Below are 18,257 nucleotides of genomic sequence, written 5' to 3' on the forward strand. Positions count from 1 at the left end.
GCAAAACAATTTCGAAAGGCGTTGTTAGTTGCTGGCAGAATGCAGTTCTCAAGCCACCGTGGGCTGTAAGTCATGGGGGCAGATGGAATGTCCTCTGAAATACTGAGGGTACACCCCAGCCACTTCTCCACCATCTGAAAGAAAGGGCCCTGGGGAGAACTGGGTCCTTCATTCTGACAGCGTCTCCCCATTTGTTGGGAACGGCAAGGAACCCCCCAGGGATGTTAGCTCCCTGGAAAGGCAGCTGGGTCCTTCTGGGGACGAAGCCGTCCTGTGGAGCTCACCCTGATCCTTTAGTAACTGGGTGGGGACACACATATGTTATCGGAAACAGTTCAATAGGAGCATGAAAACGTTCTGAAACGTGCCAACAAGTGTTCTGCTGTTTCCTCGGAGTTCCACCCGCACACAAGCTCCCACGTTTGGAGGTGATCGTGCCCATGTGGTGTGCAGCCAGGGTTGGCATGAGGCCACTCCGTCTGACTGCATGGACACAGGCTTGAGAGAGAGAATGGCCAAAGTTCCAGCCATTCCGGGGTTTTCGTCCACACTTTGGACTTGGAGCTTTCCTTGGCTCAGCTCTGCAGAGCTGTAGCATTTTGCCTGGCAGGCGGCTCCTCTTAAAAACCACTGGGTTCCACCCCAGAGGGGCGGCATTTCAGGGACGGGTCCCAGAGTGCTTTCTAAGCTAAGCAAACTGACAAATTAGCTGTATAAATGGGGTTTTCCCTTCTGGATCGAAAGTGCGTGGACACGTATAGAAATTGGAACGTCATTTCCTTAAGAATAGAAACTGAGATTGATACTAACATTTCAAAAATAAAGCGAGAAATGGTGTCAAATCCAGGGGTTCCATTTCCCCTCCCCTTAAAAGCACACCATTGCCTTTTCCAATTACCAGCGTGGAGCACGGGGCCCACCAGTGCCCACGCGGGCAGTGAAAGGACCAGGGTGCTACGTTCCAAAACACTGGCCAATCTGCCCCGGCTCAGCTGTAATAACAATAAGTCATATTTTTAAATGTTGAGAATTCTAACCAATTGGGGATTTTATGTTTCTTTTAATAGATTCTGAAATTGTGGTTTGGAAAGCGACTGTGAGTGCAAAGAGAGAATTAGAAAAAGGTGAACGGCACAGCAGAGAAGCTGGGAAGTCCCCCAGGAGCATCTGCAGAGACCGTGTCACCTGGTGTCCTGTCCCCGCTGGGTCTGTGTGGACAGGCCCCCATGGGAGATTAGCCTCAGAGGCCGGGGGCTGAGTTCAGCCAGGGGGCAGGCCTGGTTTTCTTGCCTCCCATCTGCTTTTCACTCTCAAATCCAGAGTTGAGAAGGCTGGCAAAGCTATCCGTCTACACCAAGACAGGAGGGAGTGAGGCTGACTGCCTGTGGCTTCAGGAAAGGGCCGAGCTCACCCATGTCCAAAAGCCAGGGAGGGCCATGCAGCGCCACCTCCAGACCCTGAGGACAGAGGTGGACCACTGTCCTGCTGTAGGCTGTCCAGACCTGCTCCCTGGACTCAGTCACAACCAGAGATGGAGACCTTCATCAGTATAGCCCAGAACTGGGGGCTCCTGGCTGGGTCACGGGGTTCCCTGAACTGGGCGGATTCTGTGGTTCATTAACCTGCCCCTTATGGAGGGGGTGGCTTGAACCAGCCCTCAGGGCCGAGGACATAACCACACGAGGGGTGTCCATCAGAACAACCTCCGTTCCTAGGATCCCGCCTCAGCTGAGTCTTGTCCACTGGTGCTGAGCCAGGAAGTGGCCCCTTGGGCCCTGGTGGTACTAGTGCCTCACCCTCCTTTCACCCCATGGAGTTCAGTCAGAGAAGCCCCATTCAACACCACCACCGATGACGCCTGGGCCACCCAACCTGGCCAGATGCCACCTGTCACCCTGCGGCTGCTGGGGACCATTCCCCGGCAGGGAAGGGGCGTAAGGGACCCTCATGCACCGACGCCGACATGCAGTTGCCTCGTAAAGCCCGGGAGAGCCTGCTGAATAGGTCACGGGTGCCACGGGACCTTCTCTAGCTGCAGCCAGGCCAGCTTGGTCATATTCCCATGGGGCCATACGTTGACTTCGGGCACCCAGAGACGCCACCTCTGGGAGAGGAGTGTTCAGCAGTGTGACCTGTCCCCGCGGGACCTACGGCCGTGCTGGAGGAGTGACCTGCCCTGGGCACTGGCAGCCGTGCTGGAGGCAGAGCTCTGAGCCTGATCTGACGGCAGCCTCCTGCCCGGCCCAGGCCACAGGCCCAGGTCAGGGGCGCCCCGATCCCATGCAGCTCCAGGGCTCCCCCGAGAGTTGGGGAGCTGGGCTGGGGCGCCGCCCCGAGCTTCCTGCTGAGCCCCACGTCGGCTGAAACACTGTGGATGGAGACGCGAGTTTAAGGCTGGGCTGAAACCACAACCGGCCTTCCCAGCCCCGCCTGCTTCTCAGCTACGTTATTGAAGATGCTCTTACAACGAAGGGGTCCCCAGAGAAGTCAGAGCCGTCTGCACAGGCGACATTGCCGATGGGACTGTGCCTCCTGAGCCCCGAGGCCAGTGCCTGCTCACCGCTCACAGGCCAGAGCCTGGATGTGCCCTGATGTGCCCAGATGTGCCCGTGTGGCAGGCGCGAGGTTTGCTGGCCTCTGCTTGGATCACAGCAGGGAGGCCCCGCCTCTTCTGGTGGGAAGAAGGCCTTTGCGGAGAGTCCAGGCCACGTGCCCAGCTCGCGCCCTCGCGATGTGGCAGATGGGATGGTGCTCGCCCCATCACTCCGCAGAGGGTCAAACAGGGGACGCCCGTGAGCGCCGCATCCCCACATCGGAGCCCTCGGGTCTCCAACACCCTGCACACGGGGCCCACGGTGGGAGCCGCCCCGCCACCCCGGCCCCTTCACTGGAGTGCCTGCCGTCCCGGCCGAGTTTCCGCTAGCCTTGTCTTCAGGGTGACTTCTGGTGGCCTGGACCTGCTTTTCTCCTGGTTCCCCATAACCCTGTTCATCGAGAGGTGGCAGTTGTGATCACCGAGTGGTTCTGAAGTTTGCAGGCTATCACAAATGTCACCTTGGCTGGCTCACCAGCGTTGGATAGTTTCCCAGGAAAATGGAGCTGTGGTCATTTCACTGGGGTCAGAGTTTCCTTCGGGCCAGTGACGGCTTGTGACCAGCCAGAGGGGCAGAGGCAGGTCTCTCTTCTCCGAGGGTCCGGAGGCTGTCCTGGGGCTCTGTCCCACCCCACAAGGAGCTGGTACTCTGCTGCACGGAGGCCGGGCCGCAAGACGAGGACATGGGGAGTGTCCCCGGGCAGGAGGCCACCACCTGGATGGAGGCAGCTGTGCGCCCACCTGCTCTGACTAGACAAGGCACCACACAGTGGCCGCTTTCTGAGGGCAGCACCGCTCGTGTCCCCAGGGTGGGGAGCCCGGATGGCCCTTCCTGCAGCCTGGTTACTGCGGGCTCCTGGACCTGCGTCCGAGACACACGCAGGGACCAGTCCTGACTCACCGAGAAACCCTTGGTCAGAAACCAACACGGGAACCTTCTGAAGAGAGCCAGAGCAGCCTCTCCCCACGGAGCTCAGAGCACGGGCACATCATGGGCCCCCACGGCCCTTCCCCCCAGATCATTGCTGTCCCTCAACACAGCCAGCCGCTCTCCGGCCTAAGCGCGCCCCACAGGCCAGAACCACTGGCCTTGCTCAGAGGCTGAGCGTGGCCGAATGGGACGGAGCATCTCGGGAGACCCCTCAGTCACTGTGTCAGGCCCTTCTGTCCACCACAGTCCGGCGAGGTCTGTGCACAGGCTCAGTGACAGCTCCCACCCACCCAGGAGCCTGTGGTCAGATGGGGACAGAGACATGGTGTTCAAATCACACAGTCCCTACGGGGTCAAGATGCTATGCACGGCACACTAAGCAAGAGAGGACAGACCAGGCCGACCAGGAGCTCCTGGGCTCCCTTCACTGCTCCCCTCAGCTTGGTCCTCAGCTTCTTTCGGGCCAGGGGCTGTGGGCAGTTAGGCAGTGTGGCTGCCGAAAGCACAGCTGTAGGACCACAGGTGAGCAGGGAAGACCCCCACCCTGTCACGAGATGCAGACAGAAGTGGAGGATAGGCTCAAGCTGCCCCATGCTGTCCCACCCCACCCCCAGCACCAAGAGGAAGCCGGTGTGATGACTTTAAAGAAGGAAGAGCCTTCCCGAAAAGAGAGGGTCTCAGTTGGGTTCCGCAACCCCCTGTTCCGGAAGCTTCTCTGTGCCGCTCCTGTTTACCAGCCGCCTTGGCAGGTACGCACATCAATACCTCTTCACCCCCCACTGACCTTGGTGGACAGCGCCGGACGCACCCCTTCTGGAGCCTCTGAGCCCTGGCCTCTCCCCTGCCAAGGCTGCACTTTGCTGAAATACGTCTTTATTCTGCTAGCTGAGCCCTCAGCACACGCGTCGCTGGCTGGCCAGCTGTTGGCAGTGGCTGTGGCCGCTCTCAACCCCATCTCCACACCCCGGCACAAGTATTAGGTGTGTTTTGATTAAGCATTTTAGCCAAAAAAGCGAGGTTTGACCTCCGGCATTTTGCTTCTCTCGCGGGTATCAGTGCCAGGACTGAACTAAGTGGGGTTGGTCAAAACATCTTTTTTGACTCTTAAAATAAATACCCTCTGTTCTCCAAAGAGTCAGCCCAAAGCAGACGTACAGACATCTCATACACTCACAGCTCTGGAGCTCTGGCGTGTCCCCCGAGGGGGGCTAAGCTTTCTGGTCGGTGTCACAAATGGATCCCAGAAGGTTTCTCTCCCTTCAAAATAATCTGTTATTAAAGTATCTGAAAACATACCTACAGGAGGAAACCAGACAGAGCCTGGCCTTGTGGCTTCCCAAACCAGAGAGAAGCGGGTGAAGCTCCCTCCACCCCCTAATCTGGCCTGTGGCCCCAGAGGTCACCAAAGGCTCTCGTTTATTGACCTCTTACCCTTGGCCTTAAAGCCCAGATTTCTCTCTAACCTGCTTTTCCCTTGTCCTTTGCTGAAGTCACCTCTTCCTGCCCAAAGCTGTGAGTCTGAGCCTAGAAGTAACTGAAAGCTGGTTATTCCAAGGCCCCTCCCCTTGAAGAAGCCGCACGGGCAGAGGTCAGGGCTGTCTGTGTGGGTCACTCGGGGGTGTTAGGAGAGGAGGCCTGGGTCCCCAGTGCTTGTTGGAGACCCCCCTCCCCCCAGCCATCTCTGAGCCTCGCTCTGCAAACCTCTGGGGGGCTGAGGGCCACAGGGGCTCAGGGTCTTGCTGGAGACAGTCTGAGCAGAGGGATCAAGCCCGAGGCTCGTGGGCAGCTGCTTCGGCCGCCCCGGGGCCTGCCCTCCGAGGAGAGTTTCACATCCAACTGAATAGTGCCCGCAAAATAGGCCTCATGAGTGGACAATCAGAACTTCCGGAACCACCGAGTTTCAGGCTCATCTCATTCCTGGCAAAGGGTGCCCACAGCCCCACGCGCACCACCTCCCTTTCGGGGAAGATGTAGTTTTTTAGAGAACAATGCTCAGCCTTAATTTTCTGTCCAAGTCAAAGTGTGACCGTGACCGCCACTTTCCCTGGTGTAAATGCTGCATTCACATTGTGATAGGAACAGTAGCAGCAGAGGTGACAGGTGAGGACAGCAGAGCCAACCTTCCTGGGGGCCCCAATGTGGGGTCCGTCCCAGGCACCTGGAAGGAGGATCTCGTTGACTTCCGACAGCAGCCCTGTGGGCCACGAGCTGTCGTTACCTTGCCTTCCAGATAGGAAGCAGAGGCAGGGAGTCGGAGCCGCAGGCCAAAGGTCAAGAAGCTGCGAAGGGAGGAGGCAGAGGTCAGATTCTGGCTCCTGACTCTGGATTCTGCTTGGGGGGGGGGCCAGGAGGCTGTTGGGTAGTGAGTCCAGGGAAACAAGCCACATGGCGTCCCTTCCGACCGGACTCACACCTGAACCCTGGCCAGGGCCCTCCCGGGCGAGGGCGCTCCCCACAGCCGGGCCCTTGGCTCATGGCCTGTGAGCTCGAGCCGAGCTGGGTGGCGTCCCACTGGCAGCCGGGACAGGAACCGTGAAGGGTATTAGTCACCACCGGCCACTCTGGCTCCGGGAGCAAAAGCTCCCATGGTGTTGACACAAACTCTTGAGCTCTCAACTGGGAGCGGGTAATATTTATTTATTTTTTGCATTAAAAAAAAAAATCCAGCTTGGCTGTGTTTGAGCTACAGAAATGATTTTTTTGAAAGGCGCCTTGGACACTGTTTTTAGCTTTTATGCCTAAACAGATACTTCTCAGTTCTTTCAAGTGAGATCTATCCAATGAATGGAGGCCCTCTCTTTACTCCTAAGAAAAATATTTACACAGTCAAGTATGGCACGAAAAGGACCCAGGCTCCTTCAGAGAGCCCATCCCCGAAACGCATGTGGGTCTCCCCACGGCTGTTTACATTCCCAGCCCGACCTCTTCCCCGCCCTCGCCTCCCCTCCCCTCCCCAAGGCATTTCCCAAGCATCCCACAGGACCCTGGAGCCAGGGGTTTGCACACGGATTCCTTACTGAGAGCCCACACGGTGTCCGACGTGAGGACACAGCCCTGCATGAATGACAGCAAAGTGCTACCATCCCAACCCTCTTTGTCGGCCAACAAGAAAACCGGGCTACTCTACCGGGGACCCGGTCAAGGAGCCAGTGCAGACTCCCCACTGGTCTGCTTTTCCCAGATGCACCCCCAGCCCTCTGCTCTCGTGACCTGTCTGAAGTGGGGCCACCCCCGCTGCCTTGCCCTGGCTGCAAGGACGAACGGTGGGGAACACGGCTGTGTCCTGGCCAGCGTGGCCTTGCTCAGACCCAGAATCTCTAGGCACGGTTTGCCCACCGTCAGATGTGCTCAGAACAGTCCGTTTGCTGGCGGTCTCCGTCCATGGGCACACAGCCCTCTACCTGTACCCCCGGCCCCACCCATGGCCATCTGGTGCCTGCACCCCCCTTTCTGCAGAATGAATGACTGAATGAGCGAATGAATGAATTCTTTGCCTTTCCCCAAGTCTCGTCCTCTCCAGGTTATATGGTCTAGTTTTACTAGGTCCCTCTAGGGCAGGGTGGTAGCACCTTTCACATACTCCTTTTACAAGCCCCCACTGGGTATCTTGTGCCCACTGCCCCATGGAAGATGCCTGGGAGACATTTAAAAAACTCTCAAAACAGCACTCATGCTGCTGCTAGCTACTTAGGGGCAGAGGCAATGGGGTGACGCTCCCTCCTTCAACAACAGAAACTTGAAGAACATGGAAGCCCTGCAGACTCCTGCTGAGAACCACGTAGCGAGGGTGCTTCTGGGAGCAGCAATCTTGAAACAGAAAGTAGGGTGGAGGGGGGCAGAGGAGGGGAGGGGCCGAGACATGGGGTAGTTTGTGCACGGGTGGGGCAGGGAGCAAACCAGCATGCCCGGAAGATGGGAGGGGGCCCGCAGGCTTTGGAAAGGCCCTGGGGCTCTGCAGTGGGCGTCTTCGTGATGGTGTGGTTCTATTTGCCTCTGAGGGTGAATATGGACCAGGATGCTGGCAAGACAGAGGGATGAGTGCAGGGCAGGGAGCCAGGGAGGAAGGGGGGTCTGCAGGGCGGGGCAGGAAAGGGCGTCGTTGTATAAACCCTGGACCTACAGTCTACATGGCTGGTCCACGGAACACGCAGGGCACCTTCCCTGCCCAGGGCTGCTGGCCCCTGGTTCCCCACCCTCAGCTGGGACCTATCGGAAGCTGCCCAAACGAACCCCCTGAGAGATGAAGGAGAGGGCTGGGCAGTATCTGGCTCACACTAATGCATTAAAACTTAGAACCAGCGCTGCAGAAGGGCTGTGGTCACTCTGTCCTTACAGATGAGGAGGAGGCTGAGAGAGGGAGAGTAACCATCCACGTGTGCACAGCTGGCAGGGGTAGACACAGGGCTAAAGCTGCAGGCCCTGCAAGGACCAAGGTGAGCAGGGCCCGAGGCGTGGGGCAGGGACGGAGGGCAGGCGCTGCAGCCCCTCTCCCAAGGAAAGACTGCGGGCTGCACAGGTGTGGACCTGCCTGGCCTCTCGCCCCAGGCCTCCCGGTGTCCAGCAGACTGGGCTTCCACCATCAGGCATCTTCCTGACAAGGCCCCCAGAGAAATAGAGGGGATGCCACCAGCCCGGGGGCTCCCCAGCAAACTTCCAACCTGAAAGCTACCTTGTTAGTGGCTCAGCTCCTTAGCTGACCTCAAATGCCCCCCAAGCTGACAGCAAGTCCCTGGTCCCCAAGCCAGAGTCACAGAGGCAGTGGCTGCTGGGAGCCCTCTGGGTGGGTGTCCCCCTCTCCCTTTCACTAACTCCTGGCCTGAGCAGCAGCCCAGCCGGGCCCCTCCAGGGCCTTCTCCCCAGGCTCCCTGAGCTGTGTTCCAGGAGACAAGCAGGCACAGAATGGTCCCCTCGTCCCGCCCAAGCCTTTGTTCCCTGCATGTAATGCCATGGGGACATGTGGTGTCGGGTCAGGACTCAGCTGACCACCTCCCCTTGGGGCTGTAGTTGGTGGTGGTGGGGGGGGGCGGGAGAAGGGCGGGTTGCAAGGATTCTCTCCCTCTATGGACTGCCCCCCAAAGGTATTCCTTCTCAGAGAGGACTGAGCTGGAGACCCCTAGCTTAGACACCCCAACCCCTGGAGTGTCTGAGCCAGTCCTACGGTGGCTTTGAATTCTCCTCCAGGTTGAGAACAGGCTCCTGTGTGCACTGGGCAGCCCCAGATCTCAGGGCCCCACCCCACAGATGCTGCTCAGACCTCTCTACCCTTCCTGAACGGGTAGCCAGGGACCCGCCCTGACCCAGGAAGGAAGCCCCGGAGCAGGGCCGGTCTCTGGGGTCCTGTGTCGCTGGGACCCCTGCCCTCTTCCCCTGGCCTCAGCAGGAACTCTGTCCTGGGGGCTGTGTGGGGAGCTGAGCTCCTGGGCAGGGAGACCATGCTTGCACCCAGGCCTGTGAGGGTGCTGGCAAGGCAGTGGGTGGGCAGGAGCTGGCAGGAGCAGGCCGCCCGCCTGTTCCCCCTTGTCAGCAGTCACAAAACAGACTGCCCAGCCCCTTCCGTGCCAGGCAGCGTGCGAGAGCTGAGCCCAGCAGGTCTCCATGCGTCCTGAGGACATGCATGTCCAGTGTCCCACCCGGCCCTCGGTGGACAGCTCCCGCCTCTTGCTTCTGGAAGATTGCTGTCCCTGGAGGAAGTGCATGTCAGTCAGAATCAGGGGACGCATGGTACTTCCAGCACGTGACTGATGAATAGCCATAACTGTCAGCCTCAGAAAGGGAAGCGCGGGGTACCCGGGGCCTGGGCATGCGTGCCCCGGAGGCCAGGAGAAACTTCTGCACATGCTGTGTTCCTGGATCAGGGCACAGCTCCCTTCTGAGGTGTGGCTTCCAGAGAAGAGGAGCCAGGAGCGGGCAGGAGCCATGTGGCCTGGGCCACACCAGGCCCTGCAGAAGGGGTCCCTGGGGGGGGTGCGGTGGGGGGTGCGTGGGGGGAGGAGTGTGTATGTGGGTGTATGTGGGTGTGTGAGGGTGTGTGGGGAGGAGTGTGTGGGGGTTTGGGCGTATGCGTATGTGTTAGGGGTGTGTGTGGGGGGTACGGGTGTGGGGGAGGGTGGGGGAGGGACGGCCCAGGCAGGGCAAATCCACAGAAGGCCACGCTCCTTGTGCACAAACTTGGTGTGGCAAGTTGGTGACTCTAGGTGACACTGAGGAGCTTCACCCACGTCTCTTCCCTCCTCCCTCCCTTTGTTTCTCTGCGAACGTGCCCTCCAGCTGCACATGGGAGGGACAAGCTCACCTCAGAGCTCTCCCCACCTTGCTGGCAGCCCCACCCACTGGGTTAGACGTCTCCTGAGGTCAAGGCAGGGGCTGAGTGGAAACACAGCTGTGCGCTGTGGGGACAGGCACCCGGCCTCACGGGGCCAGGCGTCTCGGCAGGTGGCTGGGGATCAGACACCGAGGTCTCAAGGGTGCAGGGGCCTCAGGGCCTGGTGGAGGACAGCATGGGAGGCCCCAGCCGATGGAAACCCATCCAGGGTCAAGGCCGTCCCGCCTGACCCCTGACACCAGAAGGCCAGCCCCTCTTGCATTTCCTGTATCAGCATCCCAGGACTCGGGAGCAGGGGCCCCTCAGTGTGGTCGGTCAGTCACCCTGCTGGAGGGGAGCCTGGAGTCCGACGCAGAGGAGCCCCCGTCCCCAGAAGGTGGGGTGTGTTAGAGGTGAGACACCCCGAAGAGAACATCACCTGGCCAGCCACACACACACCTCGGTTCCAAGTTCCCAGGTCACCCCTAGCTCCCAACACCCCTCTGGACACGGTGACAAATGAACGACAATGCCACAAGTCACCAGCCACTGGAAGCACCTGAAAATGCTGCAGACCCAAGGCCTCCACGCTCTGCCAGCGCGGGGACGGCAGGTGCGTGTGCCCAGCCTTCCGCAGCCAGCCGCTCGAAGACAGGACAGACTGTTCTCTGACGGCCCCGCACAGCCGCGCCCTCCGCAGCCCCAGAACACTGATTGGCTCTCGCGAGCGTCAGCCCCGTGTCCAGGCACACCTGGCTTAAGGTGCTCTGCCCTTCCCCCAATGGCTTCACACACACCCGACACCGAGCTCCACTGACCGCACAGCCATAGCTGGCTCTCCAAAGCCCCGTCTGAACAACGTCCCCCAGGACCACTGCAGGCCGTTCTGAGGACACCAGGAGTCCCAGGCACAGACCTCCGCCCAGACGCCTCGGTGACAGCCCATCCAGAGACCCTGCTCAGTGACCCCGCACAACCGCTGGTGGACTTGGCACCTTGGAGTCCCCCGAAGGGGAGCTAAATCACAGGGTCAGCGATGGCTTCATGACACATGTTTCATTTGCCACCCCTTTTGGTTATAGAAATAACCTGCATGTTGACAGAATCATTAATGCACTTCAACTTGACCCTGTTTGTTAAGAGGATCCCGACCAATCATAAGTAAACAAGGGGCCATGTCTGCTCTGACACACAGTCCAGGGGGACACGACTGGGCAGACGCTGTAGCCGATCCCCCACCCCAGGGGACCCGCTAGGACTCGGGCTCCTCTTGAGCTGTGAATTCCTACCCCACTTATGGGGCCACCTTTGATTGTCGGAAGGTGTGGCAGCCAGAGATCAACCCCCATTTCAAAGCAGAACCGAATTTTAATTTTGTTAAAATTGGTGGGCCATACTTTTTGGGGAGAGAGAAACGAGGAAATATGGAAAAGTAGCCACCTGTCGTCAGGGTCCCCCTTGGGGCCATGACCTGGAGGAGAAAAAGGCCATTCCCGACCAAATTCTGGCCTCATCTAATCCTCATTCTTTACTTATTCCATTCACTCCTTTGCTCAGCAAATATTTGTGGACTCTTCCCTTTTGGACTCCATAAACTTGCCAACCAGTGAAGCCAGAAGGATCATCATTCCCATTCCTGGTGGTCCTGAAACAGCAATGACAGTGACAACAGCTAACAAATACACTGGCTCTGCAAAATGCCATTGTGTTATTTCATGCTCAGGAGCATCTTCCAGTGGTCCCCGTTTGTCCCCCGGAATGCTGAGCTCAGAGAGGTTGACGAATCCACATCACACAGCTGGGAACCGGCCGAGTTGCAACCCCCCCCCCCACACCAGATTATGTGGCCTCTGCAGAACTGGTTCCATTTGGTGAAATGGGGGGGGGGGGATGACAAATGGGACTTGTGCCTTCCATCCCACAAGAAACGTCTCCAAAGTGTGGGGAGGAGACAGCGCAGAGCCCGAGAGCCTGAGTTTTGGTCCCAGCTGCTGTGCTAACTGGAGACCACCGTGCGTGGGGTGGTGGGAGGCAGAGAGCCGCCAAACAAGACCGCACACTTTCCTAATGGGACCCAATTACAGCAACAGCTGTGCCGAGGAATTCCGCCCTGATCTGCTGTGGAAACAGGCAGCCCTCAGAACCCTGTATCATCCATGCAACAGCGGCTGCAGCCTAGAGCCCCTAGGGCTGGCTTTGCTCTTGGGGACGGGGGTGCAGGAGGAACCAGCAAGGCATGGTTGGCCTCCCCACCCCACTCCGCTTTGGATTTCCATGCACACTCCGTGGGCCCCATCTGCATTTCCAGCTCAGGGCACCACGTTGGAGGTACTGCTGAGGGAATTCTGGAGGACTTCCGGGACGGGGGCAAACCCAGGGTGAGGCTCCCTGCCCTGGAGGATGCCTTGAGGGGCTTTCTGCCTAAGATGGGCTGTCAGCTTGAGTCTCCCCCCACTTTGGGAGGCTTCCCAGAGTGAGGAGAGGCCACTGGGGCAGCACCGGGACTCTGAGTCAGAGCTGGCTCTTGCCCCCTGAGCCCCGGCCGTCCATCCCAGACCCCATGCGCCCTTGCAAACCGAATAGCTTCAGCTCCCTCAGTTGGACAGTGGAAGGCGGGTACATTGCCCCTGGCAGCCCCAGTGCTGAGAAAGGCGCCAGCAGCGGTGGGGACCCGCCAGCTTTCTGACGAGAGCACGAGTGGTGATGCCGCTGAAACTGGAACTACCATTCTTGAGGGCGCGCAGGCTCAGGCCAAAATCCTCTTGTGGGAGTGACCTACCGCATGATCCGCCACAGAGTGCCCCTCTGGGCTGCCCCGGCCTCCAGCAGGGTCAGTGGGCCACAGTCTGTTTTGGTAGGGCCTGCGAGCTAAGATGGCTTTTACCGTTTTTAAGGGTTGTAAAAATAAACAATATGGGACAGAGACTGCCTGCGGCGTAGAAAGCCTCAAGCAGTTTCTGTCTGTCGACCCCTGGCCCGTGGCAGACACAGAGGATGGACGAAGGACGTCTCCGTGTCCTTGGACAGGGGGTCCAGCGGCAAGTTTTCCTGAACATTCTGCAGGAATGGGAGGCTCAATTGAGCAGGGGGCTCATCTGTCCTCGGGTGGTTTTGCTCACACGCGGCCAACACCCAATGGCAAAGGCAGAACCCCCAGCAGAAGAAATACCGTAAGGTTGTCACTTCACACGCCTCAGGTTTCTGGCCACAGGGAGCTCACCCTGTGGCAGGTGGGAGAGCGTGGACAGTGGGCAGCGGCTGTGGCCCGCGACACAGGCAGGCTGAGTTCCCAAGAACACCTGATCCTGTGAACAGCTGCCCGTGCCCAGAGCACATTCTCAGCGGGGCCCACCAGCAGGAAAAGTCGTGTGAAATTGGGAGCAGTTTGAATTGTTCTGGTCCTTTTACTTTCTTTCCCTTTCCCCCGTTTGTTTTCCAAAGAGGAGAGGCACTAAAATTGTCAGGAAGGAAATCTCAAAACACCCCTTGGAATAATTTCTGCCTCGAGCCTCTCCATGTCCCTGGATGTTTGGCCTCCCGAGATGGGGAGGGGTCCCTTCTGGGGGCAGGTCTAGTGGCCGGGAGGGCCTGTGGTCATTGGGCTTCTGGCCCAGAATACGATGGCCCTGCCCCAAGTCCACCAGCCCTAAGGGCTCATCCCGGGAGGCAGTGTGTGTGTGGGGGGGGCGTCCTCATGACACTTGGGGATGTGGAATGGCATGCCAATCCTGACAGCCACCTGGAGTCAGGAACAGAGCAGCCAAGTTGTCAGTGGAGGCGGCTCTGTCACAAGACCCTCTGCCGGACAGCTCGGTGACTGAGACTGTCCCCTTGTGAATTCATTTTATGATGATGCTTGTGGTGGCGGCAGGGGGAACCCAGGGGCCCCAGAAGCTACAGGGAGATGGGAGGTCCTGCCGGGGCCACAGTGACACCCTCGTAAGTACAGAGAATGTGACATCAAGAAAACAGATGTCAAAGCGCCTGCTTACTGTCCTGACCTCTACACGTGGCCGTTGCATTCTGCGTCACCACTCCTTGCCTGTCACCGTGTGTGATGGCCACCACCGCTCTGAGGACAGGAGCCGCTCACCCTCCGGCCCGCCCACCCGTGCTCTGGGCCCCACGGCTCTCCTGGGCCTGCGTCAGGCGGGTGCACACGCCCGCTCTCCTCCTTTCTCTCTGTTCCTGAGAGCAGAGCGTGACTCTCCCTCTTCATTGCCCCCACCCCACCCCCACCCCCGTCTTCCTGAAGCTGCCAGAAGCAGGACCGGGCCTTCTGGTTCACAGGCCCTGTAGGCCTCTGCACGGAAACGCTCTGCTCAGCCCTGTGACGGCAGCACGCGTGGCCCTCGGCATGCAGGCCGGACAGGGTGGGAGGTGGCCCTCTGATGCTCGTCAGACATGTGGCATGCCTGTCAGTTTAACATGACAAGGTCACCATCTGTCTGCACGACGGACTCAGGAAAATGACCCCCATTAGTGCAGCAGGAAGAGCAGGCCTGCAGTGAATGAGCTTCCCCAGGGCCGTCGGGGGACAAGCAGGGCGGCCCCCAGGGGCACCGCAGTTTGCGAGCGTCTCTGTGCGGGACCCCCCAGGTACGCTGTGGGCACTCTGTGCTTCCAGGCAAATGTGTCCACCCAGCCCCAGTGTGGGCAAAAGTGACCTTGGGCAAGCACTGGCCATGTTTTCAGGAATACTCTTGGACACAGCTGGATTTTGAAAACTATTCTTGGAGCTGGGAGATTTTGGTTGGTGGCATAATTTATTTGCTCTTTCCAGAGACTGAGAAGAGCACTGAGGCCCGCCAGGCTGTGGGCCACACAAGGGTCTGTTCACGTACTGCAGCGTGTCCTGTGCCCAGAGAGAGACGGAGGGGCTGGGAGGTGGAGAGGGAGGGGTAGAAACATGGGGGAGAGACAGAGAGATATGAAAGACAGACATGGGAGGGGAGACAGAGAAAGAGAGAGAGAGAGACAGAGAGAGACAGAGAGAGAGAAGGGGAGAGACAAACACAGAGACATAGAGACAAAGACAGGGAAGGAGAGAGAGAGGAGAGAGACAGAGAGGGAAGGAGATGGAAAGAGAAAGAGGAGAGAGAGAAACAGACATAGAAAGTACACCTAGGGGACCCCCAGCCGCTTGGCATGGGCTCTGGAGAGCTGGGACCAACTGAGGGTGGGTGGGGCCAAGGGACAGGGATGACGGTGTGGCCCGCAGAAATCGTTGGCCCTGTGTGGCTGGTGGCTAGGCTCCTGGGCAAGGACACTCCAAGGTCGTTAAGGACAGGATTCACACGTGGCCGTGATGCCCTGCGGCCTCGGCCTCGGCTGGGCCTGTGGCTCCATCACGGGCCAAAACCAACAGCGACTCGGGAGGTGCAAAAGCGCCCTTCTGCTTTGTGACCTCCAGTTGTGGTGCTTTTGTTTGGTCTAATGGTCTTATTTACGGCCCATTCGTACTTGACAAACACATTCCTCCCCCTGGGCGCTGCGGGGGTCTGTGGACTCACCCTGCAGGTCAGAGCAGGAAACCTGTGGGTCACCTTTCCTCTCCCAATGCCCGTCCAGCCACGTGCAATCGTCGGTTTACTTCCCTTCCCTAGAAACTCTGCTTCTTGGAGCTTCGTTCCCTGGGAGGTGAGCGGACGCGAACGAGCCTCCCTCAGACTCTTCACGAGAGGGAGAGCCTGTAGATTAAGTCAGCGTTGCCCGCTGATGCGGGCGGCCGCCTGCCGATTATTTTCTGTCTTGTTTGCCCCAAATGGAAAAAGGTTTATGTGGATAGAACGATCAATTTTGGGATATGGCAAAGAGGCCACATCTCGAAACAGGACTGGATGAGGAACGCACTTGACCCGCTGGGTCCGAGTGTGCAGGGCCCGAGGTGGGAACCCACCAGCCTGCGGCACTGTCTGCACGGCCCCTGTTCAGGGAGTCAGGATTCAGGAAACAGCCGTCCCCAGGAGCTTTGCACGGCCTGCTGGGGAGTTGGCCTTTGCATCTCCCCGAGGCAGGTCGCGAAGCTGGGCCCCCGATCCCCAGTCCCAGGCCCGATTTGGGGCCCACGGGTCTGATTTCCTTTTGGCTTTGGCTGTCAGGGGGAGGGCAGACCCCCGGCCATGGTCACATCCCTGTGTGCTCGGCTGTCACCATTCTGCCGCCCCAAGCCCTCCACGCAGCATCTCATGCCTGAGAGACACCACAATCTTTTTACCCAATTTTCCAGCTGAGTTGACTGAGGTCTGTGAAGGTCAGGGAGCATGCCCAGGGTCACTGAGTAAATCAGCTAAGCCTCTGGCCTCAGGACAAGGGTGCAGGACGCTGGTTCCTGTTCCCAATCGCTTAACCAAAGGCTCTTTCATAAATAATAGAAATAACAGGGCTGCTTTTTTCTGTAGAGGATGCACTCCCCAAACAGCAACCAGGGCTGTGGTCTGCATGCACTGCCAAACCCTCACAGGCTGGAAGGGACGCGAGCCGAAGGGAGAGCAGGGGCTCGCAGCACCGCTGGCTCCTGCGGAGGCATTAATTTGTACCAGACGTCCCAAGACCTGGAGGGAGAGTCCGACGGTGGGTACGTGGGACAACGGCGGGTGATTCATCGCTGCCAGTTATTAGCCTATTATTAAACGTATGAATTGCCTCTTTCATACCCAACGCCTGTCCTTAAAGTGCTTTCTTAAGTAACATTAACTGACCCAATTAGCCAAAGGTACTGTATGTGTACAATTAGTGATCTGAGGCCTTGATCTGCCTTGGGCTGACAAAGAGGATGTCGATTTGAGGAACTCGTACAATTAAGAGGAGTGGTGGGAGGTCAGCAGGCACTCTTGACCCCTGGGGTCCTGTTTAAGGGACGTGGCTTTGTGAAGACGGACAGGGCTTATGCTGGTGGCGTTAATTTTAAGTGCGTCCAGTTACTTCCTCTCACATCCAAGCTCCTCTCTGCAGTTGGCACAGCCGGCAACGTCAGGAAGGGAAAATGTTTACTTTTATTATAAATGTGGAGGCCGAGCCCTAAGGAGGCTTGTTATTAAATGCTCCCAGCCCAACACTGCAGAAAATCTCAAAATCCAACTTTGAGTATTGATTGCGAGTTTTTTTTTCTAATCAGAAGCCAAAAGGAACATTGTGGGAAAGGATGTCTCAGGGCGGGCCTCCACCGGGCAGCATTTCTGTTTACGTCTCTGGGCGAGCAGTTCAGTGTTGGAGACGCGGAGACGGCGCGCAAGATGGGACTCGCTGTTCTAGATAAGAACTCAGGCTGCATAGCGCAGGCCACCGAGACTCGGCTCGGTCCAGTCTGAGTGACGGGCTGCGGGTGCACCGGGAGAGCCCGTGGGGGGACGATGGCAGAACCACAGGTATTGGCCACACTTCGTCCCGTGGAAGCCCCAGAGGCAGCAGTGCACGCGAGCTCGGAGAATCGGAGCGACTTCCGGCACTTTTTGGGTCAGCAAAACCAACCAGCTCTTGTGTTAGTGGTATTTATTCTATTCATTAGGGAGCCCAGCAAACTCATAACCAGGGGCTCCCCAGTGACCCCCACTGACCACCCCCTAGTTCTGGACAGCAAGGAAGGTGTGGTGTCTGCTTTCCTTCCTGGCATCTGAGCTACCTAAAGGAGGAACCTGCTGTTTGGTCAGTGTCCTGGAACCTGCTGGCCTGTGGGGCCCCGCCCGCGCCACCCAGACCAGCCGTGTCCTGCAGTGGCCCTGGCCGTGATCCCCGCCGGCCGTCACCTTCGCCCCCCGTGGCACAGGTGAAGGAACATCATGGCACTGAACTCGATTTCTTCCTGCAGAGGCAGAGATCACCCTTCAGTGTCGGGCCAGCACTTCCGGCCGCTCTGTGCGGTGCCCACACGTCTGGCTCTCCCAGGCTCCTCCCACGGAGCTCTGTCTGTGGGAGCGGACACTTCTGGGGGTGGAGCCTGTCCGGGCAGCAGCCGCCAGCCCTGCCTTCATTCCAATGCCTGCTTTACATGGAGCCTTTTTTCAACTCCTTGAAAAGCAGTTTTCACTTTTTTCCCATTCCATGTTAAAGTAAAGTTAGAATTCTTTAAGTCTCCAAGCCTCATCTCTTTTCACATCTCCCTTGCTTTTATTTCCCTCTGCATGCTTGCGTGAGCCCGTGTGCATCCACAGAACATGCACACACATGCACACGCATGCACACAGGCACGGACGGCCTGCCTGTCGCAGACAGGTGGGGAGGAGACCACCGGCTGCTCACGGAAGGTAGGGCAGACGAGGAGACCTGGGTGCAAACATTTCAGAAACCTCTTCAAAATATTTGGGTTTGTCAAAATCCCAAACCGCCGTTTGCCAGGCACTTTTCCCGCTAGTGTTTGAGCCCGCGGGTATTTTAAAGGAAATGAAATCCGTGTGTTTCTGATTTATTTATACTTAACTCATCAAAATGCTGTT

At 58.3% G+C, this 18,257-nt stretch overlaps 1 protein-coding gene across 4 annotated transcripts in view; it reads right to left on the reverse strand.

The window, feature by feature from the left end:
- Positions 1–18,257, reverse strand: part of PRDM16 (PR/SET domain 16) — a 314,562-nt gene that overhangs the window by 157,151 nt on the left and 139,154 nt on the right. The window lies entirely within an intron of this gene.

This window comes from Rhinolophus hipposideros (genome assembly GCF_964194185.1).
Source record: "Rhinolophus hipposideros genome assembly, chromosome: 8".
Classification (NCBI taxonomy): domain Eukaryota; kingdom Metazoa; phylum Chordata; class Mammalia; order Chiroptera; family Rhinolophidae; genus Rhinolophus; species Rhinolophus hipposideros.